Genomic DNA, 27,010 nt, shown 5'->3' with positions numbered 1-27,010 from the left:
AGGGGAGGCAAAGCTAAGAATGGGAGATTTGGAGACAACCAGCAGAGGAGTTAGTTATTGCAGTAGGAGTCATTTTGTCCTCACCATTTCCAGATCACAGTTAAGTGGAAGTTGCAAGGAAACTCTACATGCCAAAAACTGTGAGATGCATTAAATACTTCATTCAAAGGAAAATGTGCTATCTTAAATGCAGTCATTAAAAAACAAGGAGAATTAAAAGTAAATGCATTGTGTTTTTAACTAAAAGGTGTAGGAAAAGAACAACTGAGAGAAATTGGTGTTAAGAATTAAAAACAAAGTAGATTTTAAAAAGCAAAAATATCTAAGAATATTTTGCAAAAAAACATCAAAGAGACTGTAATTGCCCTATAAGAGATTAAAATATACTATAAATCTTAAATATTTGAAAGTGGTATTGGCACAGTAAAACATAAATAGATCATGGAAGCTGAACAGCCATACAACATAAAGCCATACAGGAAATGATTGACATATTAGACTACACAAGTAAAACTCATAAGTGACTAGAAGTACCATCAGGATGTTAAATTATAAGTGACTAAGGGAAGAAATTACAATATGTGCAACAAAAGATTAATATTCTTTATATATCAGAAATTCTTACAAAATACAAACAACTCAATAGAAAAAAAGAAAAGGATATGGATGGGGAATTCCCAGAAAAGAAAATACAAATGGCTATTTAACATGTCAAAAGTGCTTGATCAGAGAAGAAATCTGGGAAATGATTATGATAATGAGATATAATTTTCCTTATCAGTTTAGTCAAAGTTTGAAGGTTTGACAATTTCAAGTTTTGACAAGCAGAGAGGAAGAACTTTTAACACCACTGTGGAAGGTGATATCTCTGTATCTGTCAAGTTTTAAATAGATATTTGACTAGTACTGGCACTGTTTGATGACTAATCTAAAAAATAGCACTGCAAGCACAAAAGAAGCATGTTCAAATATGTTCATAATAGCATTTTTTGAACGTAAAAATTTAGAGAAAATCTAAAGTCAAAAACTTGAAAAATAATTAAATTAACTGTGGTATTTAAAAACAATCAGCACTACAGCTATTGACAGCGAAATGTCTCTAAGACCACATATTCTTGTGTCAAATAAAAAAAAAAAGAAAAACAAGTATAGTGAGCTTCTATATATACATATATATACCAACCTATGCATGTGTGTACATATATACATCAATTTATGTACATGTGCATACATGTATATATGTGTGTATATATGTATGCACGTGAGTGTGTGTATATACATATTTTATATCTCTAGGAAACTTAATTGATAACAGTATGTAGAATCCCTCAAATGATAACAGAGAAGGCTGGGATTTAGTGAATCTGGGAAAATAGTGCCAGAAGTCAGCAAAAAAGACTTTATTTATTAGGTAGGTGCAAAAGTAATTGTGGTTTTGCTATTATTTTGTTGTTGTTATTTTTGTCATTGTTTTGAGACACAGTCTCTCTCTGTCCCCCAGGCTAAAGTGCTGTGGTGTGATCTCTGCTCACTGCAACCTCCTCCTCCTGGGTTCAAGCTATTCTCCTGCCTCAGCCTCTTGTAACTGGGATTATAGGCACACATCACCACACCCGGCTAATTTTTTTGCATTTTTAGTAGAGACACGGTTTCACCAAGTTGGCCAGGCTGGTCTTAAACTCCTTACCTCAAGTGATCCACCTGCCTCAACCTCTCAAAATGTTGGGATTACAGGCACGAGCCACAGCGCCTGGCTGCCATTACTTTTAAACAGCAAAAACCGCAATTAATTTTGTACCAATCTAATACTTTCCCTTTATTATTTAGAGAATATTTTTATTGCATAATTACCTTGATAATTATTAATGAATACTGAAGAGATTGGTGGTCTTAGAAGCTCTGGGCATTTTTTTAGTATGTGTATTATTTTAAACTATGCTTAGTTACATAAGTCATGAATAGAGGCCATTTAACTAGAAAAGCCTTAGAGAAACGTTACTGGTCAATGTAGTCACCTCCTCTCACCATATTATGATGTCCAAAGGTGGAGGAAATAGGGGTATGTCAAAAGAACAAAGGAGTCAACTTCCATACTTCCCAATGGTTACAGTGGATTAATTTAAACTTTGATCAATAGCCATATCATTGGGTGACAATTGAGAGAATAAATATCCATGAGTCCATACTGGCATAAATTTAAAAAAAAATGGGAGTGAAGGACAGTTCTTCAGGTGGCCTTGTCCTGGCCCAGCTCTCATCCCTTTCTTGCTTGCAGTTCTCAAGAATAACAGTAGAATGTACTGGGAATGCAATATTCTGAGATAGGGAGGAACTGTCCGGAAGAGCCTGGGATTTGTTCCTGTCCCTCTTACGGAATGTAACACCTTGAGTTAGGAAGGAACTGCCAAGGACAGCCTTTTTTTCTCTCTCTGCTGAAGCAGGATGTCCTTTAAAGTTTTACCCAATGAGTCATGTGACCCCTGAGCTATATAACCTAGGGAGGGAGGCTGTTTTTTAGGGTCCCTCAACTGTAGTGCAAGTGGGGCAAGCACAGTCAAGAAATCACCTGTCTCAGATAGCTTTTTTGAGCCTTGGAGGACCTGCTCACAATGGACCCTGGGCTTCTTTTGATTCTTACTGCCTGTAAGTAGCAAATCTGCTTCATGTAACTTGTGTCTGAGTGTGTTCCGTCTCAACAGATTTGCACAAATGGGTAACTAGTCCACAACAAGTCTGCTTCATGGGGGGTGGGGGAGAAAGATAAGTCTTTTTTTTTTTCTTTTTTTTTTTTCTCAGACAGAGCCTCACTCTGTTGCCAGGCTGGAGTGCAGTGGCGCAATCTCGGCTCACTGCAACCTCTGCCTCCCAGGTTCAAGCGATTCTCCTGCCTCAGCCCCGCGAATAGCTGGGATTACAGCCGCTTGCCACCACATCCAGCTAATTTTTGTATTTTTAGTGGAGATGGTGTTTCACCATGTTGGCCAGAATGGTCTCGATCTCTTGACCTCGTGATCTGCCTGCCTCAACCTCCCAAAGTGCTGGGATTATAGGCATGAGCCACTGCACCTGGCCAAGATAAGTCTTTGTAACAAGAATTACAATATTAACTATGGAAGGAAAGAAGAAAATAGAAAATCACCATGAGAATCTCACAGTAATAATTTCTGCAAGCAAGATTCACTAATGAATGTAAAATTAGGGGGTAAAACTTCAAGAGAATCAGGGTATTTATACAGCTTCAAAGTATCTTTACCAAAATACATTGACTACTATGGTGGTTTTAACATCTGACCACAATACTTTTAATAGTCTTACCTCCAAATGATAAAGTTTAATTTGTCTCCACTTGAGTGTAGACTGAACTTAGTAATTCCCTTCTGACAGATACAGTGTTAAAAGAGAGAAATTATAACTTTGCAGAGGAAAAACCTAGCTAACACAACCTTAACCAAGGTTGACATCACCAGTTTTAAGTTGATATTAAGTGCTCCCTGGCATGATCTGTGGGGAAGAGGGTCTGAAAAGTTAGCAATTTCCATCTTAAACTACCTCTAATATGAAGGAAAGTGAAGAGTTAAGAGATAATAGCAGTAGCCTATACGAGAAATTATTGACCCTGAGCAAGAAACTTCACCTCTGTGAGTCTGTCAACTGGAAATAATACTATTTTACTGTTATCCAAGCTTCATATAAGGCACAGCATTAAGTATTAGAGTGATCTAATAATTAAACAAGCATTTAGTTTGCATTTCCCTCTTGGAAAGACAAAACAAAAACATTTAAATAAATTAGACAGCTTATGCAAAGGTGGGTTGGGTTGTGAGTTTTTGTGTTTGTATGTGTGTGTTGAAATCAATAGAGTTGGAAGCACAGAAGAAGAAGAAATTAAAACACATTCTCTGGGACACCTTCATCTCCAGATGCACACAGTGCAACAAAAGCAATGGTTAAACCAAACCTGTACTGTCACATTGACCCTTTAGTTATATGCATCACTTCAAGATCTTATGCAGTTAGAATTCCTTCATTTCTTAGATTGTAGAAAATATCACAACATACCCATAGGATAAAAATAGATTTCATTTTTACTTATCTATTTAAATATTGACCCTAAGTCTGTGTGGCCATCCACTGTTTTTTGGGATCTTGGATCCAATCACGTTCTGAAAAACTGTCTCATGCAGGTCAAAGTCTTCCTAAAGAAAAATGTGTTTCTATTGTCATAAACTGTCCTTCTGTTTGAATGCTACTTTGCAAATATTACTCCCTCTCCTCAAGCTAAACATATCCTCTCTCTTTCTAGAAATGCATCTTCATGATTATATTTGTATATTTTATTATTACTCTAATTGGTTTTTTAACTTGGCAAAATATCTCAGATTGTATATAAAGATGACTTTTCTTGAGGCTTACTTTTAATGTATGAGCCACACAATAATATTTAGCATCAGCTGCACACCAAATGGAAGAATCCTAGAATATACCATAAAATGTGGCAATACAAACATGCTGATATTTGGACAAATAAAGCTAATAAAGGAAGATACATATTACAATATTTTTAAAAAATATAATCACTAATCATCCTACAAATTTTTTTTTTGAAGTCTTCTGTTGCTAGTTTTCTATGGAAACTTTTCTTGGTTATCTTTTTCCACTAATGGTCTACTTATAACAAAATAGTGTCAAAAAATACTTCATATATTCATCACTTTTGGTGGGGCAATTGGCTGGGTGCCTATAATATATTTAGTAATATTTTAGTCAGAAAATAAAATGGTAATGGAATAAGATCTTTTTATTCTACCTGGAGGGTATTTCTGCCTCTGAAAACATTTTAGAAAAACACTAAAAGTAAATGATCACAATACTACATACTGAGTGAGATCAGAGAATAGGTATGTGTGAGCTCTAGCTTATATGAAAATAACTAGAAATAAGTTTTCAATAATTTGTTTAATTGATAACTAACCAGAGTTTTAAAATTTCAGCAGCTTTTGGTTCAGGGGATATAAAGAAGAATTACAGGGAAGGATTTGGAGAAACAGAGAGAGCGAGCTTTCCCATAATGTTTTTGGTTACAAGGTCATAGAAAAAATAATTTATTTAGATATGAATTTGTCTTGTGTTTCTGCTGTAATACCTTCCTTCTTTTACAATAAGGCAGTCAGGTTCTCCTTGGACAAGTTTGTATGCAGTAGCACATTGAAGAGACTTTGCTTGGTTCATGTGTAGTAGTAGGTGAGGAGGACAGAAAGTAGAAAGAGGGAGAAAAAGAAGAGAAGAGATAATGTGAGAGAAATGAGGAATATTGCCAAGTCTGAGAAAAAGACAGAATTAGGTAGATAGAAATGAAGCTATCTTGTAGTCCATCATGGACAGTCCTGAGGAAGTCTCAGGACTAAAGAGGAAAATGACTACAAGCAATCTAAGTAAGCTAGACCCTGGTCCCAGGGCTGGCATCATTTGCAAAGATATCTATGCTGAAGCGTGGCATGACAGAAGTAGAACTGCTAGTTTCTGTGGAGCCACCACAAGGGCTTAGAGAATTAGAAAGTTATTAGCTATCAAGATGCACTGAATACAAAAGAGCTCTTCCCCTGTTTATTGTCATATCAGTATTGTCACACCAGTTTTGTGGATTCTTGTGCAATCCCAAGGCATGAGAGTGTCTCAGTCCCCATTCCTGACTAACAAAAAACTGTGGAATTACTTACGAATTTGAGTTGACAAGTAAGACTAATGATGTTTTCACATGGTTTTATGATCACAAATGAAGTTTTCAAATGTTTCCTGTTTTATTTCCTAATTGATTGGTAATTATTATGGACTAAGTATTTGCATCCCCCCAATACTCTTATGTTAGAAACTAATCGCTAAAGTGAGGATATTTAGAGGTCGGCGGGTGGTTATTAGGTCATGAGAGGGGAGACCTCAGGAATGGGATGAGTACCTTTATAAAAGAGACCCCAGAGAGTTCCCTTACCGCTTCCACCATCGGAGAACACAGCCAGAGGTCAGCCATCTATGAACCAGGAAGCAGGCCCTTACTGGACTCTGAATCTGATGGTGCCTTGATCTTGGGTTTACTAGCATCTAGAACTATAAGAAATAAATTTCTGTTTTATATAAGCTATGCAATCAGGGTTTATTTTTTTGTTTTATTTTAGCATCCCAAATGGACTAAGATAGAAATGAGTATTTCATATACTCACCATGGTTCTGTTGAACACTCGATTTCTCTTATTGTTCATAATTTACTACTCTATGTTCTAAAATTTTAAGTGTTCCATCTCATACACACACAGCCTCCAGTTTGTCTTTCTTTCCCACTGCTCCAGCACATGGGATTTGTGGATTTATTTCTCTTCAAATCAATAGAAACTGACAATAATGGGCCAGTTTATGTCTTTGCACTGGTGCTTTCCGCTCCGTTTTAAAGTTCATGCTATGTGTACCAAGTACCCCTTCCTTGTACTAGCACTCCCTAGTTTAAGAAACCAAATTTTTTAAAAAAATAACACGAACTGTGCTTCCACCATCAAGAAGAAATCTCTCAGTGAAATTCTTTTTAGAGAAGGATTAATGAGCACTTTGCTCTGCGTGGCGGCTAGGATAGGAAGCATGTGGTTTCCTTTCAACCAGAGATCTTCCTCTTTCATTTTCGAAGTTTCAAAGATTGAGGAGACAAACACTGGCAACCTCTGTCCTAGAAAGTTGCTATTATAACTAATATGTCTATCTGCATAGTGTTTAATATACGAGGTAAAATGGCAGCTGCCTGATCTCTAGCATCACAATGTGGTATGTTGTTATTATGTGCACTGGAAAAATTATCTAAGTATTCATTCATTTATTCAGGCAATAAATACTTAATGAATTGCTATACTAAGAAAAGTATAATTTTAACCTTAGATATTTAGAATAGCAAAGAGGCCAGTTGTTAAAAATGTTCGATGAGATCAGAGAATTAGGACCAAATTACGTAGGGCTGGGTAGGCCATTATAAAGAAGTGGCTTTGAACTCCGAACAAATAAGTCAGTCACTAGAGAGTTCAGGCCAGAGGAGTGTTGTAGTTTCACCTTATAGTTAAAAGGATCACTCTGGCTACTTTTGAGAGCAGACTCTACCGAGGAAAGGTTGAAAGGAGAAAATCGAGGTAGGAGGCTTTTATAACAATCGAGGTAAGAAATGACAATGGCTTGAGCTAGGTATTACGAGTGGAGATGGTGAGCAGGTTTCTGCTCAGGTTTAAATTCTTGATAGATTTTGAAAATTAATAGAATTTACACATGTATTTGAATTTGATGCCGGATGTGAGGGAATAAAAAGGAGTCAAAGATGACTCCAATATCTCTGGGCTGATTTACTAGAAGAATGAAGGTGATATTTACAGCCATTTAATGCAAAGGAAATTAGGCTTTAAACATGTTGGGTTGAGCTATCAGCCATCTTAGAGGGGACATCAAGTAGGAGTTAGAGAAACAATCTTAAATTCAGTGACAAAGTCTATGATATAAGTTTAGATAAGTTTCTAAAAATACAAGCTTGGGAGAACCATAGTATAAAGTGTATCTAAAGCCATTAAGATGAATACAATGACTAAAAAGTGACTATAGATGGGCAAAGAAAAGACCTGAGATTCAAGGTCCGAGAGCTCCAATATTTATAGGTAAGAGAGATGAGGAAGACCACGCAAACAACACTAACAAGGAGTGCAAAATGAGACAGGAGGAAAATCTAGGGCAGTGTGGTGTTCTGTAAATCATATTTATAACAGTGTTTACAGGAGAGAGTACTTTCTATGTCAAATGCTGTAGCTAAGTCAAGTTGAAGACTGAAATTTGACAAATGAATCAACCTGGAGGTCACAGATGACTTTGAGGAGAGCAGTTTTAGTGGGATGGTGGTGGCAAAAGGCTGATTTGGATACCTCGAAGACAGAAGAGAATGAGATAAATTAGAGACATTTCCTACATTATTGAGCAGCAAGGCCCAAGTGGGATTTTTGCCCATTTATTAAAATACATGCACATGGGAAAAAGTGAGGAGAACATTCATCAGCGAGAAGCCAGGTGGCAATGACACCTTGAGACCTAACACGTCGTTTTATAAGTCCTCTTTTGTGTGTGCATATAGTCCTCTGCCTTTCAAAAACTGTTTGGTAATCCACAGGAAAGGGGGATTACTCACACATAAACCAACATATATAATATTTATATACCACATATTGCATATTTTGTGCATTTATATATTACATATAAACAGATTTGGAGAGTTTTTTAAATATAAAATTCTTTCAAAGTTGTGTTGCAAAGTAGGGGCCAGATAAACGGAGGTGGTAACTGGAAGAGAATTGAGAGTAAATGAGTTTTTGTTTTAATTTTTTTTTAAGTTATGGGGTAGATGTGTATGATGTACAGGTTTGTTACACAGGTAAACATGCACCATGGTGGCTTGCTGCACCTATCAACCCATCGCCTAGGTATTAAGCCCAGCATGCATTAGCTATTTTTTCTAATGCTCTCCCTCCCCCAACCCCTCTCCTTCACAGGCCCCAGTGTGCGTTGTACAACTCCCCGTGTCCCTGTGTTCTTATTGTTCAGTTCCCACCTATAAGTGAGAACGTGTGGAGTTCAGTGATCTGTGTTCTGTTTCTGCATTAGTTTGCTGAGGATAATGGCTTCCAGTTCCATACATGTCCCTGCAAAGGACATGATCTTGTTTCTTTTCATGGCTGTATAGTATTTCATGGTATATATGTACCACATTTTCTTTATCCAGTCTATCACTGATGGGCATTTATGTCAATTCTGTGACTTTGCTATTGTGAATACTGCTGCAACGAACATACATTTGCATGTATCTTTGTAATAGAATGATTTATATTTCTTTGGGTGTATACCTAGTAATGGGATTGCTGGGTCAAATGGTGTTTCTGCCTCTAGGTCTTTGAGTAATTGCCATGCCATCTTCCACAATGGTTGAACTAATTTACATTCCAACCAACAGTGTAAATTGTTCCCATTTCTCTGCAACCTCACCAGCATCTATTGTTTTTTGACTGTTTAATAATCGCCATTCTGACTGGCATGAGATGGTGTCTCATTGTGGTTTTGATTTGCTTTTCTCTAATATTCAATGATGTTGAGCTTTTTTAAGTGTTTGTTGACTGAATGAATATCTTTTTTGAGAAGTGTCTGTTCATATCCTTTGCCCATTTTTTAATGGGTTTTTTTTTCCTCATAAATTTGTTTAAGTTCCTTGTAGATTATGAATATGAGACCTCTGTCAGATGGATAGATTGCAAAAGATTTCCCCAAATCTGTAGATGGCTTTCTCACTCTGATGATAGTTTCTTTTGCTGGGTAGAAGTTCTTTAAGTTTAATTAGATTCCATTTGTCAATTTTTGCTTTGGTTGCAATTGCTTTCAGTGATTTTGTCATAAAATGTTTGCCCATGCCTATGTCCTGAATGGTATTGCTTAGATTTTCTTCCAGGGTTTTTATAGTTTGGGGTTTTACATTTGAGTCTTTAATGTATCTTGAGTTAATTTTTGCATGAGGTGTAAGGAAGAGGTCCAGTTTCAGTTTTCTGCATATGGCTAACCAGTTCTCCCAGCACTGTTTATTAAATAGAGAATCCTTTCCCCATTGCTTGTTTTCATCAGGTTTATCAGATAGTTGTAGATGTGCAGTCTTACTTCTGAGTTCTCTATAATGGTCCGTTGGTCGATGTGTCTGTTTTTGTACCAGTACCATGCCATTTTTGTTACTGTAGCCTTGTAGTATGGTTCAAAGTCTGGTAGCATGATGCCTCCAGCTTTATTCTTTTGCTTAGGATTGTCTTGGCTATATGAGCCCTTTTTTGGTTCCAAATGAATTTTAAAACTGTTTTTCCTAATTCTGTGAAGAATGTCAATGGTAGTTAAATGGGAATAGCACTGAATCTATAAATTACTTTGGGCAGTATGGCCATTTTCATGATATTGATTCTTCCTATCCATGAGCATGGAATATTTTTCCACTTGTTTGTGTCCTCTCTAATTTCCTCAGGCAGTGGTTTGTAGTTTTCCTTCAAGACATCCTTTACTTCCCTTGTTAGTTGTATTCCTAGGTATTTTAATCTCTTTGTAGCAATTGTGAATGGGAGTTCATTCACAATTTGGCTCTCTGCTTGCCTGTTGTTAGTGTATAGAAATGCTTGTGACATTTGCACATTGATTTTGTATCCTGAGACTGCCAAAGCTGCTTATCGCCATAAGAAGCTTTCAGGCTGAGACAATGGGATTTCCTAGATACAGGATCATGTCATCTGCAAACAAAGACAATTCAACTTCCTCTCTTCCAATTTGAATACCCTTTATTTCTCTCCCTTGCCTGATTGCCCTGGCCAGAACTTCCAATACTATGTTGAATAGGAGTGGTGAGAGTGGACACCTTTCTTTTGTGCCAGTTTTCAAGGGGAATGCTTCCAGCTTTTGCCCATTCAGTATGATATTGGCTGTGGGCTTCTCATAAATGGCTCTTATTATTTGGAGGTATATTCCTTCAATACCTAGTTTATTGAGAATTTTTAACATAAAGGGATGTTGAATTTTATTGAAGGCCTTCTCTGCATCTTATGAGATAACCATGTGGTTTTGTCTTTGGATCTGTTTGTTGATTTGCATATGCTGAACCAGCCTTGCATCTAGGGGATGAAGCCAACTTGATCGTGGTGGATAAGCTTTTTAATGTGCAGCTGTATTCGGGTTTTCAATATATTATAGAGAATTTTTACATTGATGTTCATCAGGAATATTGGCCTGAAGTTTTTTTTGTTCTTGTTATATCTCTGCCAGGTTTTGGTATCAGGATGATGCTGGCCTCATACAATGAGTTAGGGAAGAGTTCCTCCTTTCAATTGTTTGGAATAGTTTCAGAAGAAAGGGTATCAGATTCTCTTTGTACTTCTCATAGAACTCAGCTATAAATCTATCTGGTCCTGGGCTTTTTGTTTGTTGGTAGGCTATTTATTACTGTCTCAATATCAGAACTTGTTATTGGTCTATTCAGGGATTCAACTTCTTCCTCGTTCAGTCCTAAGAGGCTGTATGTGTCCAGGAATTTATTCCTTTCTTCTGGATTTATTTAGTTTATTTGCAGAGAGGTATTTATAGTACTCTCTGATGGTTGTTTCTATTTCTGTGGGGTGGTGGTGATATTTCCTTTATCATTTTTTGTTGTGTCTATTTGATTTCATTCTTTCGTCATTAGTCTAGCTACTGGTCTATTTTATGAATTTTTTCAAAAAACCAGCTTCTGGATTCATTGATTTTTTTGAAGGGTTTTTTGTGTCTCTATCTTCTTCAGTTCCACTCTGAGCTTGGTCATTTCTTGTCCTTTGCTAACTTTGGGATTTGTTTGCCCTTGGTTCTCTAGTTCTTTTAGTTGTGATATTAGGGTGTTGAGTTGAGATCTTTCTAGCTTTTTGATGTCGGCATTTAGTGCTATAAATTTTCTTCTTAGTACTGCTTTAGCTGCATCCCAGAGATTCTGGCACATTGTTTCTTTGTTCTCATTGGTTTCAAAGAACTTCTTGATTTCTGTCTTAATTTTATTATATACCCAGGAGTCATTCAGGAGCAGGTTGTTGAATTTCCAGGTCCACAACTACAACCAGGTAGTTGTGTGGCTTTGCGTGAGTTTAATCTTGAGTTCTAATTTGATTGTGCTGTGGTATGAGAGACTGTTGTGATTTCAGTTCTTTTGCATTTGCTGAGGAGTGATTTACTTCCACTTATGTGATCAGTTTTAGAGTAAGCGCCATGTGGCACTGAGAAGAATGCACATTCTGTTGTTTTGGGGTGAGAGTTCCATAGATATCTATCAGGTCCACTTGACCCAGAGCTGAGTTGAAGTCCTGAATATCTTTGTTAATTTTCTGTCTCAGTGATCTGTCTAATATTGAAAGTGAGGTATTAAAGTCTCCTGCTACTATTGTGTGGGAGTTTAAGTCTCTTCATAGGTCTCTAAGAACTTGTTTTATGGGCTGGGTGCGGTGGCTAATGCCTGTAATCCCAGCCCTTTGGGAGGCCAAGGTGGGAGGATCACTTGAGGGCAAGAGTTTGAGACCAGCCTGGCCTACATGGTGAAATGTCATCTCTACCAAAAATGCAAAATTTAGCCGGGTGTGGTGGCACATGCCTTTAATCCCACAAGGGGAACTTCTGATCCAGGGGTTTCAAGGTTCCGTGGAAATGTGGTTTTCAGGGAGGAGGTAACACAATCCCTCACTGCCTCCTTTGCCCTGTGCCACTCCCAGTGGGTCCTCACTCCACCCTGCTTTTCCTTACTCTCCTGGGTGACCCCAACCGCCTAGTCAGTCTCAGTGAAAGAACCTTGGTACCTCAATTGAAGATACAGAATTCACTCACCGTCTTCGTCCTTCTCAGTGGGAGCTGCAGAGTGGAGCTGTTTTAATTAGACCATCTTGGCTGCTCCTCCAAATTTGTTATTTTTCAGATGAAAGAAACTGAATCATATGAACACAACTGAATTTCTTCCTTCTTAAAAAATATCAATAAAGAGAGTAAAACATATGTGCTAAGGGAGAGTTGTAGCTTTTTACAAAATTTCTACTTAAAATATCTGCTTTGAGTACATGCCTAGATAAAGACTGCCCTACATAAACACCAGGCTATCTCTATGTGCTCTCATACCATCTTAAATTTCCCTCGTTTTAGTTTTTACCACACTTAGGATTAGTGCTTATATAAATATCTTTCTCAGTGGATTTTAAGTTCTATAAAGGCAGAAACCAAATCTTTCTTGCTTACTAAAGTATCCTCAGCAATGATAACATAATAGTTGCTTAGTAAATATTTTTAATGCATGAATAAACAAATAAGAGAATTGAAGAAATATATTAAGTCTTAACCATAAATGCTGGAAACTTAATAGCTACAATACTTAATATATCAAATTTCCAAAGTTTATGTACAGTTAAAAATTATTGCACAAAATAAAACATTATCAAATGAATTCAGAATACTGAACAGTGGTAGAGAGTACAAATACTAAATGAAAATTTTGCTTATCATGGAACTGTAAGTAAAACTCAGAGGTGAAAGAATTATTGCTAGTTTTTTAGTAAGAGTAATAAGTATGCTTTTGCAAATTATTTCTTCATACAATCAGAGGGATAACTGATAACTAATCATTAGCTCTTACTATTTTAAATTATTATTGGCACTTTATTTCTTCTCTACCTACTTTGCATGTTATACTTATACTGCAACATAGATAAAATAAATCTTATGCACTATGTCCTTCATTATGGCAGACTGCTGTCTTTTTTTTTTTTTTTTTTTTTGCCAAAGTTTATCTTCTTTTTCCTCCACAGAAATATATTTATTTGCTCAAATAGCCACCAGACACTCTCAATTTTCAGTTTCTCAGTAGCCATGCAACTAAATTCTCTTCATTCTGGAATAATGAAAGTGATGTAAGGCAATCCCTGAAAGATCTTTAAACAAGTAGGGTCTCTGTCCCACTGTCCCTGGACTGTTCTTTTATCTCCTCCCATTAGCTGAAATGATGATGACCATAGCAAACTTAGAAGCCCCAAGTTAAGCCAGGATACTAGTTTTCTATTGCTGTTGTAACATGGAAACATGTTTTAAGCCGTTTAAGCCATGGAAATGGCTTAAAATAACAAAATGTATCATTTTACAGTTTTGAGATCAGAAGCCTAAAATCAAGTTAAGATGTCTATAGGGATGGTCTCTTCTACATGCTCTAGGGCAGAATCTTCCTTGCTTTCAGAGGATTTGGAGGCAACTTGCTTTTCTTGGTTAGTGGTCCCTTGCTCTATATTTAAATCCAGCAGTATATATCACCTTTAAAGGTCTCTCTCAATCTCTGACCTTTGCTTCCATTGTCACATTGCCTTCTCTACTCTGACCTTCCTGCCTCCCTCTTATAAAGACCATGATAATTACCTAGGACCCACCTGGACAATCTGGGGTAATCCCATCTCAAAATCTTCAACTTAATGACATCTGCAAAGTTTCTTTTGCCATGGAAAGTCAGCTATTCACAGGTTGCAGGGATTAGGATGCCAAAATTTTTGAAGGGGGGCATTACTTGACTTGCCAGCATCCAACAACTTAACTCTCTAACTGCTCTGATGGAACAGAGTCACCCATCAATGTATGAATAATCATACTGTTACTAAAGGCACTTACTAAAAGACACATTTCTTTGTTCTATAAACCACTGAATTTGGAGTGGTTTGGTGGTCACCTTGCTACATCAATCTAGCCTGCCCTAATGCATCTGTTTTGCAGCTCTGTATATAATAGCATAGAACATTTAGAATTGTTAATGTGATTAACCACATAAATTAATATTTCTTCATGTGTAAGCCATTATCTCATAATAATGCAGCATTTTCTCTGTTAATTTGTAACTTATTCTTACTGTTTATTTTCCAGATAAATTTCATTTAAAATGAAGACTTTTTTTTAAAGTCACCTTAGAAATTAGATGTAAATTGAGGCTGTGGTCCTGTGCAAGTGTTGGAATTGATGATCTTGACCCTTGGATTCCAGATGGATCATTAAAAAAATTCCTGCCAGTTATTCCCTAATTTCATACTGTGCACTCCATCTGTTACCCCACTTGCTTTGGTTAGGGGCTGCTGGTCTGGCTCACTCTCTACTACTCCACAGAGATAAAAGTCAGCTGAAATATACACATATTATAATGTATAATAGAAGAATTCTAGACTACCTAGTCTAATAAGCATAAAAAACCAACTAGGTTAACCAACAAGTCCTAAGTTTTAGAGGGAATATTTTCAGAGCTTGCACATTTGTTTTAAATTTAGGTTGAAATTCAGATCCAGAGCATTTATGAATTTTAGCTTGAAAGCTTCTGAATTTATAATAGAAGCTCTTAACAAGCATATAGTCAAAAGACACTGGAAATGTCTAGAGGTACTAAGCCAGTCCCTAAGAAGCAATCAGAATTGGATGTATTGCTGCAGTATCCAATTTGGCGAGTCAGCTCATTGTCTCATTCACAGTTATTATTCTGCAACAAAATAATTGTTTAAAAAACTCAAAATAAGTTTCCAAAAATAGGCATGTTCTTACTTTTACTAATGAGGACAAATATTCAGGAAATAAAACCAAGGCAATATGCTTCTATTTTAGATAGTGATGACTTGGATTTCCTGCATCCTGTGTATTTCCTGCCACATGAGAAATTCTCCCTGAACGTATGCTTAACTAGCTATCTTAACTAGAAACTATATAACTAAATCCATAATGTTCACTATGACAATGAATAAAGCACAGGGTAGCAGATTAAAGAAGTGACATATTTTTTTCACGTGCTGCACTATTTAATATAGAAATATATACAAGGTTCTGAACCCACTTTGTGTTTCACTACTTCATGGCAGACATGTGGTTGAAATACAGATGGTGTGAATAAAAGCAGTTAGAATATGAATACAATTGAAAAGCAGAAGCTGCGCATTCTTTTGCCACCATTCTAGAATAGGCTTAAAAAAAGAAAAGAAAAAAAAAAAAGACTAGCCAAAGACAGCACCTGTAGAATTATATTTTTTCCACTTTTTTTTTTTTTTTTTTTTTTTGCCTCCTCCTAAAACATTCCTCCCTCAGTGTCAATCTTCAACTCACACACGCTTTGGTGAGTCATTTAAAGTGTAAAATCTATTTTATTGAAGACAGAAAATCTTTAAGTATAACATATTTTTCAGAAAGGAAGACTTTTGTATAAAATATATCCAGACCAAGGGAGTGACAGATATAGTGGGGATGCAGTCACTATCTATGCTTTGTTTACTACTGGAATTCAGCAGTGACATTTACAACAGACGAGGACTGGGGAGGAAAGAAAAGGCAAAATGAAGACAAAATGATGTTTGACTGGGAGCTGCAATATCAGCTCAGGTCCAAGAATTTCCATATGAACTACATGGGGCTACAAGCAGAGGCCCCTCTTACCCTGCGATTCATGGCTTTGCTACTCAAGTGAAAATGTGCTTTGAAGGTTGAAGAATGCATGGATTTAGTAACTGTAGTATGTACATAATGGAAGGGAATGTCAGGAGACAACATCCTTGGCACACATATCAGTGACTTCATAGAGAATGCTCTCTTTAGAGGACCTCAAGTGACTATTATCTGTGGCCATCAGTTGGAACTACAGTGAGGAATATGATGGGTTCCACTGGTAGTAGAAATAGTCTTCATAAACCCAACAGAGATTTGTCCAAAGACTCCCAGAATACAGTAAAAGTTTTAAGAGAACTGTTCATCAAACATAAGCAGATTAAGGTAAAAGTTGGTGACAGACTGGTTACTGCTAAATACATGTTTGGGAAACAGGATTAAGCCCCAGGACAAGCTAGAAAATCCAAGGGCAAATGGTTTTTACTATGGATTTTTTTTCAGATTATAGCTTAGAAAGACAATAGTCAAAGGAAAATAGAAAAATTTAGACTACAAGTGATGGCATCGCTCTGTTAAAATATCAGAGAACTTAAAGCACTAATATACAGCATATCTGATTCAAATACTATTGAAAAAGCTTCAAATTTAAACATATCGTAAATAATAAACAAGGAAGCAATATTTTTTCAGTCTTCAGTAAACTGCAATCAAGGTAATGGGATTATAGGTAGAAAACTCCATCTGTGATTTTAGCATATCATACAGAAAATAAAGGATTTGAGCACACAAAATGTTTCCTTTATTTTGAATTATAGCAGGGGTTGCTGTCTCTGCCAGAAATCTTGTGTTTTGAATACATTTCCAGATGCAGTTTGTTGGACTAACTGAACCACAATGAATCATTTCCCTCTGGATAGCCTAGGATTCAGGTGTACCAGGCAGTAATAGTCTGTATGATAATGAATAGAATCAGCCTCCATGTACTGTTTTATGTGCAATCAGAACTTCCGCTAGGATATTCATTTAGTTTAGTATAGTATGGGGTCCAAGAGTCTTGACTTAAAATTTTCATGTTTTGTTCTGACCTCAAACAGATTTCAAAACATGTTATTACTGCCTCCCTCCCTACAGGTCACACATGAAGTTCTTGAGTGTGGCAGTTAGCCCCAACTCCCCCAGATACCTATGATATTACCCTATCTCACTTTTTGATAATCAACTTTGGTTTGGAAATAGAGTCAACAACAACAACAACAAATTCCACAATGCTTACTAATGCATCACTTTCTCATCTTGCTCATAGAGATAGGGACTGCTCACATTTCCTCAAATATCCCATGCCTGACATCAAATCTTCTAGCTTTCTTAAGGCCATTTTCTAAACTACAATTCATTTGCATCATTTGTGTAGGAAAATTTTAATTTCTTCAAAACCACTCTTGCCAAGAAAGGTATGATTTGAAAGTGGCAGCAAACACGGTATGTTTGCTGCTGAACTTAGGCAGGGCTACACAGAATGGCAGAAAGAGCACAGATTCTATGAGAAGACTGCAGCTCATTCTCAACTCTACACTCACTAGCAGCAGGATTTTTGTGCAAATCACTCAATCTCCTTACACCCCCCATTTCCTTACTTAAATAGGAATTCCAATTCTGCCTATGCCCACTTCAAATTGCAAGGTCCGCATATGTGCCTATTCTATAATCTGTAAAGTGCCATAAAACATATGATTTTTTAAAATACATAATGTGTCCTTAAAAACAGTTCTCTAGGTCAGTAGCCTGTACATTATAACCGCCTCTCCCCAATATGTGGGATTTTTTCCTGTCATGTTTGTTGGCCTGTGACTGGCAAGCAATTACAATGAGTAATTCCATTTTGGAGAAGATAATAAAACGTGATATCGTAACTACCCACAGAGCCTCAAAAGTATTTATGTTTCCTCTAATAACCTGGTGTGATGCTGTTAATCTTGACAAAGCCTGCCTGGCAGGTGCTGGGGAGCTGAATCTTCATATTCTCTCACTGTTTGCTGACTCTTCCACAGGGAAGACTCTGAGCTATTAAAAGGCAATGGCCCTGCTCTATTTTTAATTACGTTTAGTTTATTAGAGGAACAATCCGACGCATAGCAAATACTGGGAACTGACTTCCCCCTATTACCTCAATGAAGGCCTGGAACATTTCATCATTTACAAAATGGGTCATGGGGAGCTATTTCTTCACCAAGATAAGTTAAAACACAATTTAAAAGAGTAACAGAAATGTATCCCTTCCAGAGGGATCCAATTCTTCATTGATAATTTCCCCTTCGACCTAGTTAATATTTTGGTTCTAAAACTCATTATAAACTTTATGTAAATAAGTAGGTATGCATCAGGATGGAAACTTCAAGGTTGCAAAATAGAATTTTGCAATTCTCTTCCATGTTGATTGCAGAGTCACCATGAAATAAACCAGAAATGTGTAATATACAATATTTTCTTTAGAAGAACTTTGCAGGTTGTAAGATATCAATACATATAATTCCCACAGTTCTGAGGACAATAAGCTATGTTTCTCGGTTGACCAAATCAATCCACTTCCTTTCAATACACAATATTATAAAAGCTGTAATTTCATGTATTATTATGTGCAAAGAGAATTTAAAAATGCCTTCCATCTTATGTATAAAGAAAGGTATAAAGCGTAGAAGAAGAAATACATATTTTCCACATTTATCATAAAGTTGTTTTCCAATCCCATCTGTGAACTGAGTCTATACTTTGGGCAAATGGTCATTATCATTAATCACCTAGAGCAGCCAGAACATGGCAGGGTGTGAAATACAGATTATATTTTTTTCCCCTCTCCTCTTCTCATTTGAGAAGGGGGTTGCGTTATTGTTTCCAAAGCCGATGCAGGGCTATTGTAACACACAGCAGAGATGCAAACGGAGCAAATGGCTAAAGAAAGGATTAGAGAATGGGCCAGGTAGGGGTGCTTGGTTTGAAAGAAGCAAGCATCGGGTCGTACATTTTTGTTTTGTTTTGTTAAATATTAAACACTGCCCTGGTGAATAATTTGGTTTCCCTTTAATCCCCACGAACTCTTATTTTTTAAAAAAGTAATCAATGACCCCCCAATATATTAAATCACACTTAATAAAGGGAAAATAGTACTTATAAAGGATTTAATTCTATTTTGCAGCCTTAGAAAATCTGAAAAAAACAAGTTTTTGTATATGCTCAGAAGTTTGGTTTGCTTAGATCTGATTTCCTCTTTTAGAAATGTGCTTTAGTTTCCTTCATCTTTTTCCAATCTGTAAGCATAGAGTAACAACAACAAATAACAGGAAACCGAGGAAAGTAGAAAGAAGTATGCAAGAAATTACATTTCTTACTTATTTTAATCATTTGATGCAATTAATATTTTAAGTGATACATTCAATAAATATGCATACGGCATCTACTGTTACCTTTTGTTAGCCACTGGATATATATTAGAGAAGTAAACATGCAGTCCTGCCTTCTGGAGAGTTTACAGACTCATGGAAAAGAAACACAACACAAAACAATTTCATTTTTATGGATGTTATGAAGCATAAATGAAAGGAACTATTGAAATTATAACAGTTTGAATTGAATGGGTAGGAGAAGAGTCAAGGAAAGATCCACTGTGAAAATAATATTTAACATAAAACCTGTTGGATAGGTAGAGATAGCCTATGTGTGAAGAAGGATGATGGGCAATGGGCTGTGTTTGGCAGCCTTGAGAAGATAAAGACTGTGGCTTTATGGGGACTGAAAGAAGCCAAGGTGTGGAAAGCTAAGGGGTGGGAGGCATATGGTGAGGTTGGAAGACATAGGCAGTGGCATCTTTCTCAAGTCTCCATGGGTCATATTGAGGACCATGAAAAGCCATTTGAGGATTTAAGCCGAGAGAGACTAATTTTAATTTTGTAAAGATCACTGTGGCTTCACTATAGGATCTAGAAGGGGGACAGGGTAGTTACATAGATTCCTGTTAAGAAAAAATAAAGTCAAAATTCCCCCACTCTGTAAGTACTGGCGATAATTTCACCAAGATATATAAACTTCGATGTTACAATTTCTATCCTCTCAACCTGTTTGAAGTGATAGTGGATTCTACAAGGATATTCAGTGAAAACAGAGATAAATTCACAAATAAAAATATATTAATGAAGATACAAAAAAGGACTTAGTGGTTGTTTAAAGATGAGAGAGTGAAAATGTGGTAAAAGTCAAGAATATTCCAGATTTACAGAGAGCCTAAGTGCCATTTGAGCATCCTGGAACAAAAGCTAATTTAGAGGAATGAGTGTGTTTAGCCCTGTGATTAATAGAAAAGAAAATAAGATACTCCCTGGCCCTCACAGGATTAAATGTTTGAATCCAAATTTTACAACAAAAATCGAACCTATTTAAGAAGTAACTGCTACAATACTGATTTTATAGATAATATAAACTATAAAAAAGAGCATCAGTATTAGCTGAAGTGGTCAGAAAAGGAAAAATTATAAAAGTTATGTCATTTGAACTGTGCCTTGATGGAGCAGTAGGCTTTGGAATGGTAGATTGAGTGACGGGGCAATGAGCGGTTATGCTCAACTGAAGCGCGAGCTTCCTATGGAAGAGAAAAACGTAAGAATGAGCAGCCTTGGCAGATTCTAGATAGTCTGGAAAACCAGAAATAGAGGCTCAGACTTAATATAGTAGATATTGTGGAATGATTGTAAAAAGAAATTAGGCCGGGCGCGGTGGCTCACGCCTGTAATCCCAGCACTTTGGGAGGCCGAGGCGGGCGGATCACAAGGTCAGGAGATCGAGACCACGGTGAAACCCCGTCTCTACTAAAAATACAAAAAAAAAAAAAATTAGCTGGGCGCGGTGGCGGGCGCCTGTAGTCCCAGCTACTCAGGAGGCTGAGGCAGGAGAATGGCGTAAACCCAGGAGGCGGAGCTTGCAGTGAGCCGAGATCGCGCCACTGCACTCCAGCCTGGGCGACAGAGCGAGACTCCGTCTCAAAAAAAAAAAAAAAAAAAAAAAAAGAAATTAGATGTTCCTGCTGATTATTGTAAATGATAGGCTAGAGTTGACTGACAGATCAAACTGAGGATGGAGAATGTCAACAGTACATCCATGACAGGATTCCAAACATAAATTAACTTAGCTCTGGACCACAGATGTCTTAATGGAAATGGACAGGAAAAATAATTTTTTAAAATATATTATGAGTTACTTCAAATAACTCAATAGTAATACAGAAGATAATCAGTATTCATGTACCCACCACCCAGCTCTATTAACTATTATTAGTAAGAGTTTTTTAAAGAGCATCTATAACTGGCATTCTCTGTTTGCCTATCTCAAAGGGCAACTACTATTGTGAATTCAGCGTTTATCAATTCCATAAATCTATACCTTAGCATATTTAAGTACTATAATTTGTCATTTTTCTGGTTGTTATATTTTATAGAAATGGCAGCAAACAGTACATTTTCTTTTGTAACTTACTCTTTACACTCAATACTCTTTTTCTGACATTTGACCATGTCAATAAATGATGCTTGTTCTTCTTAAACAATGTATTGTTTTTAATGTTACAATTGTAACATGAGTTAGATTTACATCCTTCAGTGATAGGAATTTAGGATGGTTTCAGTTTTGGCTAGTGAAAGCCACGGCTCCACAAAAATTCTTGTATCTTCCTATGCACAAATCCTATTCACTTTTTCTATGTATGTCTCAAGAAGTAGAATTTATGATTATATGATAAAAGCATCTTCATGTTTATTAGCTGTTGTTAACATTCTCCAAAATAGTGATTTCTGTCTGCACCAACGGCATGCATATGTTAGTTGATCTCCTTATCTGTGTCAATATTGGTTTTGTCAATTTTTGCCAATCAAATAGACATTAAATGGTTTATAATTGCAGTTTTAACTTTCATTTCTAGGATTACAAGGGTATCGGCCATATTTTCCTTACTAGGCTTCTTCCTTTGGAAATTGTTTGTTCATGTATTTTGCATATTTTTCTATTGTATTGTTTGTCTTCTTTTTATTTGTAGGAGTCCTTTATTCCTAACCTTTTGCCAGTTAATGTATGTTGGAAAAACTACTCTCATTTCAAAGCTTTTGTTTTAGTCTTAATAGCATCTTTGTTTGATCTTGTTTTTAAAATGTGATTAAATATATGTATTTTCTTAATTCTTTGTATTTTTAATCTTGTTTAAGAAATTCTATATTATTTAGAAGTTTTAAATAAAATTTAGCTTTTCACATTCAGGAAGTTAATTTATCTGAAAATCACATCAGTGTGTGCTATGAAGAAGATATCCAATTTTATAGTATTTTTCTATTTTCTTGTCAATATGCATAAAATAATTTATTATTTCTCTCTTTATTTGTAATGCCTACTCTTCTAAATATGAAATCATCCTAAATGTGTAGATCTTCTTGGAGATCCTCTGTTTTGTGTCATTGGGTGTATTTCTGCTAATTTCACAGTGTCAATTATCATGGATCTCTGGAAGCCTAGGTATCTGGTAGATCAAGCCTGGCTACCTTACTATTCATCAAAATTGTTATGCCTGTTTTTTCTATTTCATTATACCTATGAATTTTAGGGTCAGCACTTCTAATTTAACCAAAAAACTTGTTAGTAAATGTAATTAAATCCAATTTATATATTAATTTAATAAAAATTGATATTTTGATGTTACCAATAGTATCCAGTCTTTGAACAGGTACAGTTCTTTTCATTTATTTAGTTTTTTTATATCTTCTATTATTATTTTATAATTTTATCCTAAAGGTTTGAACATTTTTGTTCAAATTTGTTTCTGGGTAACAAACTTTTTATTGCTACTGTAAATTGAAGCTTATTCCCTACATTTTCTGATTAATTTCGTCACTGGTATACAGCTTTGTTATTAGTATATAGAATTTTTATATGTTGAGTTTTTATCCTAAAATCCTAAGTCCTAAAAATTTAGTAGAGTGTATCAACTCTCTAATAAGTTCTAAGAGTATGACAATTATTTTGAATAGTCTATGTAAATAATCATATCATATGCAAATAAGTTCTATACCTTCATTTACAACTGTATTTTATATTTTTAAGGTAAAATGGTAATAATTTCTGTATTTAATAGTTCATTTTTAATGTTTACCTTTATTGTGGTACATAGGACTTATTTCTTCCCTCTCAGTTTGTGTTTTCTTTTTACCTTCCTTTATCTCTGCTTATCTTAGTTTGTTCTTTTTTAATTAGTTTTTCTCCCTCTGTAGTAGGTAGTCTCTACGATGACTTCCAACGATCCTTCTTTCTGTGTTTACACCTTTATGGAATCACTTATCCTTCACTGTCTTCAAGTGAATAGAACATGGCAAAAGTAATAGACATCACTTCCAAGAATAGGTTATACCTGCCTAAAGAGATTGGCTTAAATCACAAATGACCTCCCATTCACAATTGCCACAAAAAGAATAAAATGCCTAGGATTACAACTAACAAGAGAAGTGAAGGCCGTCATCAAGAACTGTAAACCACTGCTCAAAGAAATCGGAGATGACACAAATAAATGGAATAATACTCCATCTCATCGATAGGAAGAATCAGTATTGTTAAAATGGCCATGCTGCCCAAAGCAATTTATATATTCAGTGTCATTCCCAATAAACTACCATTGAAATTCTTCACAGAATTAGAAAAAAAAAAAAAAAACTATTTGAAAATTCATATGGAACCCAAAATTGCCCAAATCACCAAGGCAATCCTAAGTAAAAATAAGAAAGCTGAAGGCATCATGCTACCCACCTTCAAACTATTGAGGGCTACAGTAACCAAATCAGCATGGTACTGGTACAAGAACAGACACATAGACCAATGGAACAGAACTGAGACCCTGGAAATAACGCCACACACCTACAACCATCTGATCTTTGACAAACCTGACAAAAAGAAGCAATAGAGAAAGGACTCTATATTTAATAAATGGTGCTGGGAGAACTAGCTAGCTATATGCAGAAAATTGAAACTGGATCCCTTCCTTACACCACATACAAAAATCAACGCAAGATGGTTTAAAGGCTTAAATATAAAACCCAAAACTATAATAACTCTAGAATAAAATTTAGGCAATACCATTTAGGACATAGGAATGGACAAAGATTTCATGAAGAAGATGCCAAAAGTAATTGCAACAAAAGCAAAAATTGAAAAATGGGATCTAATTAAACTAAAGAGCTTTGGTACAGAAAAAGAAGCTGTCAACAGAGTAAACAGACAATCTACAGAATGGAAGAAAAGTTTTGCCATCTATGCATTTAACAAAGTTCTAATGTCCTGAATCTATAAGAAACTTAAACAAATTTACAAGAAAAAAAAATCCCATTAAAAAGTGGGCAAAGGACATAAATAGATAATTCTCAAAAGAAGACCATGCAGCCAACAAAAATATGAAAAAAACCTCAACATCACTGATGATTACAGAAATGCAAATCAAAACCACAATGAGATACCATCTCACACCAGTCAGAATGGCTGTTATAAAAAGTCAAAAGACAACAGATGCTGGTGAGGTTGTGGAGAGAAAGGAATGCTTCTACACTGTTGGTGGAAGTGTAAATTAGTTCAACCATCTTAGAAGACAATGTGGTGATTCCTCAAAGACCTAGAGGAAGAAACACCATTTGACCAAGCAATCCCATTACTGGGTATACACCCAAAGGAATATAAATCATTCTATTATAAAGACACATGCATGTATGTTAATTGCAGTACCATCCACAATAGCAAAGAAAAGGAATCAACCTAAATCCTCATCAATGATAGACTGGATAAAGAAAATATGGTACATATACACAATGGAATACTATGCAGCCATAAAAAGGAATGAGATAGTGTCCTTTGCAGGGACATGGATGGAGCTGGAAGCCATTCTCTTCAGCAAACCAATGCAGGAACAGAATATCAAGTACCACATGCTCTCACTTATAAGTAGGAGCCGAATGATGAGAACACATGGACACATGGGGGTGAACAACATACACTGGGGCCTGTCAGAGAGTGGGCACACGGGGAGGAGGAAAAGCATCAGGAAGAATAGTTAATGGATGCTGGGCCTAAGATGATCTGTGCAACAAACCACGATGCCACACATTTACCTATGAACAGACCTGCACATTCTGCACATGTAGCCCTGAACTTAAAAGTTGGAAATAAAAAAAGAGAGAGAGAGACTGATTTTTGTCTTGGGAGTGCTCTCTCACTCGTTTTTGGATTGCTCACTTTGGGGGAAGCTAGTTACCATGTCACAAGTTAGCCCAGTTGAGACGCCCAGCCAGGTGAGCAAGTTTAAAAGCATCTTCTGAAGTCTGCTACAGCCATGTGAGTGAGCTTAGAAGCAGAGCAGAGTCACCAAAGATGTGGACAAGAGTAGAAACTATTGACATGAAAATAGTTGAAATAATGATCTTTGAGTTTGGACTGGGTTGGAAGTAAAATGATGACAGAATGCTCCAGATATTTAAAGAACTGGAGTTTAAAAGAATTTTTAAAGAGAACAGGAGGTACCAAGTGAGCAAAAATAATAAAGGCAATCCACACCCAAGAGCAGGTTCAAAGATGGTGAAGTAAATATAGAGATGTGATATGAAGAAGTTTGGAAAGAACTTTTATTTACCAAGAGAAGGATCTTGCTGTATAGACTAAGAGGAAGGTTATGTGATACAAAATACAATACTGGTCACTGCGAATCAAAAAGTTGACATAGTCAAAGTTATTTAGCTGTTTAACTAAAGGCTTTATGTAAATTTTAAAAACCACAACTATTAGAATTCCTGCCTTTTTTCTTTCCTTGAGAGAAAGTCTCATTCCATCGACCAAGATAGAGTGCAGTGGCACTATCTTGGCTCACTGCAGCCTCGACCTTTCTAACCCAAGTGATCCTCCCACCTCAGCCTCCTGAGTAGGTGGGATTACAGCTGTGTGCCACCATGCTGCGCTAATTTTTGTATTTTTTGTAGAGATGGGGCTTCACTATATTGCCCAGGCTGGTCATGAACTCCTGGGCTCAAGCAATCCACCTACTTCGACCTCCCAAAGTGCCAGGATTACAGGTGTAAGCCATCATGCCTGGCCAGGATTTCTGCTTTTTTGCATTTTGTGATAAATGAAAAAGCAACAAGATGTTTTGCTTATCCTTTACTTACCTTTTATAACGAAATCATTTCCACAAAATTTTGAAGTAGCTTCACAAATTTTAAGTCCAGTTTTATGCTTGCTTTAATGAAAATAATGGTATTCTTAATTTTCCTTTTAGTAAATTATTTGTGAATTAGAAAATATAAAAGGTATGCATGTGGGTATGCATGCATTTGTGTTTTTATACACCATTTTTTGAATAAAAAAGAAAAAGACTTGTTCTTTTTCAAAGGAATCATTATAAATTATTTCTGAAAACATTATAATACTATGCAATTTAATGAGATATTTCATTACTGTTAAAGTCAGCTTATCAAAGAATACCAGTGACAGAAAATCAGAAAGTTTCTAGACTAGGATTTTGTATAAACCATTTAAAACCAATCAATTATTTTAACTAAAACAGTTCTTATTTAAATAACAAGTTTTCATAAACAAATACAATGTTTTCCTGCAGTGGTACCCTTTTCTTAAATTTTGCCTAACTTCTATTTCCCAGACAGGTTTGAGTTCGGTCAATAATTCAATAGATTTTTTGTTTTTGTGGAGGTATTTTTGCTTTTGTTTTTATTAATAACAGCACATATTATCACAGCACACATTCTTTCCCACATTGAGAAATTACTATTCCTAAAATAGAAAAAAAATAGCGTTCTACTCCATAAACTTTATCATATCTTTTATTTTAATTAACCATATTCTGGATATGTGTGTGTTTGAACATTTCGCATTATTTCCATTGTCCAGGAAGATCACAAATCTAAATCAAAATAAAGCAGGCTAACACCTGTCAGGTTAATGGTAATTGTCTTCAGCTTAGTAGCAG

General features: G+C 36.0%; 1 long non-coding RNA gene across 1 annotated transcript in view; it reads right to left on the bottom strand.

The window, feature by feature from the left end:
* The window catches only part of LOC105481140 (uncharacterized), a 137,350-nt gene that overhangs the window by 69,348 nt on the left and 40,992 nt on the right, over positions 1-27,010 (bottom strand). The gene's annotated exons all lie outside the window — the stretch shown is intronic.

This window comes from Macaca nemestrina, chromosome 11 (genome assembly GCF_043159975.1).
Source record: "Macaca nemestrina isolate mMacNem1 chromosome 11, mMacNem.hap1, whole genome shotgun sequence".
Classification (NCBI taxonomy): domain Eukaryota; kingdom Metazoa; phylum Chordata; class Mammalia; order Primates; family Cercopithecidae; genus Macaca; species Macaca nemestrina.
Note: the sequence above shows the minus strand (reverse complement) of the source record. Positions and strands in the feature narration are given on the sequence as shown.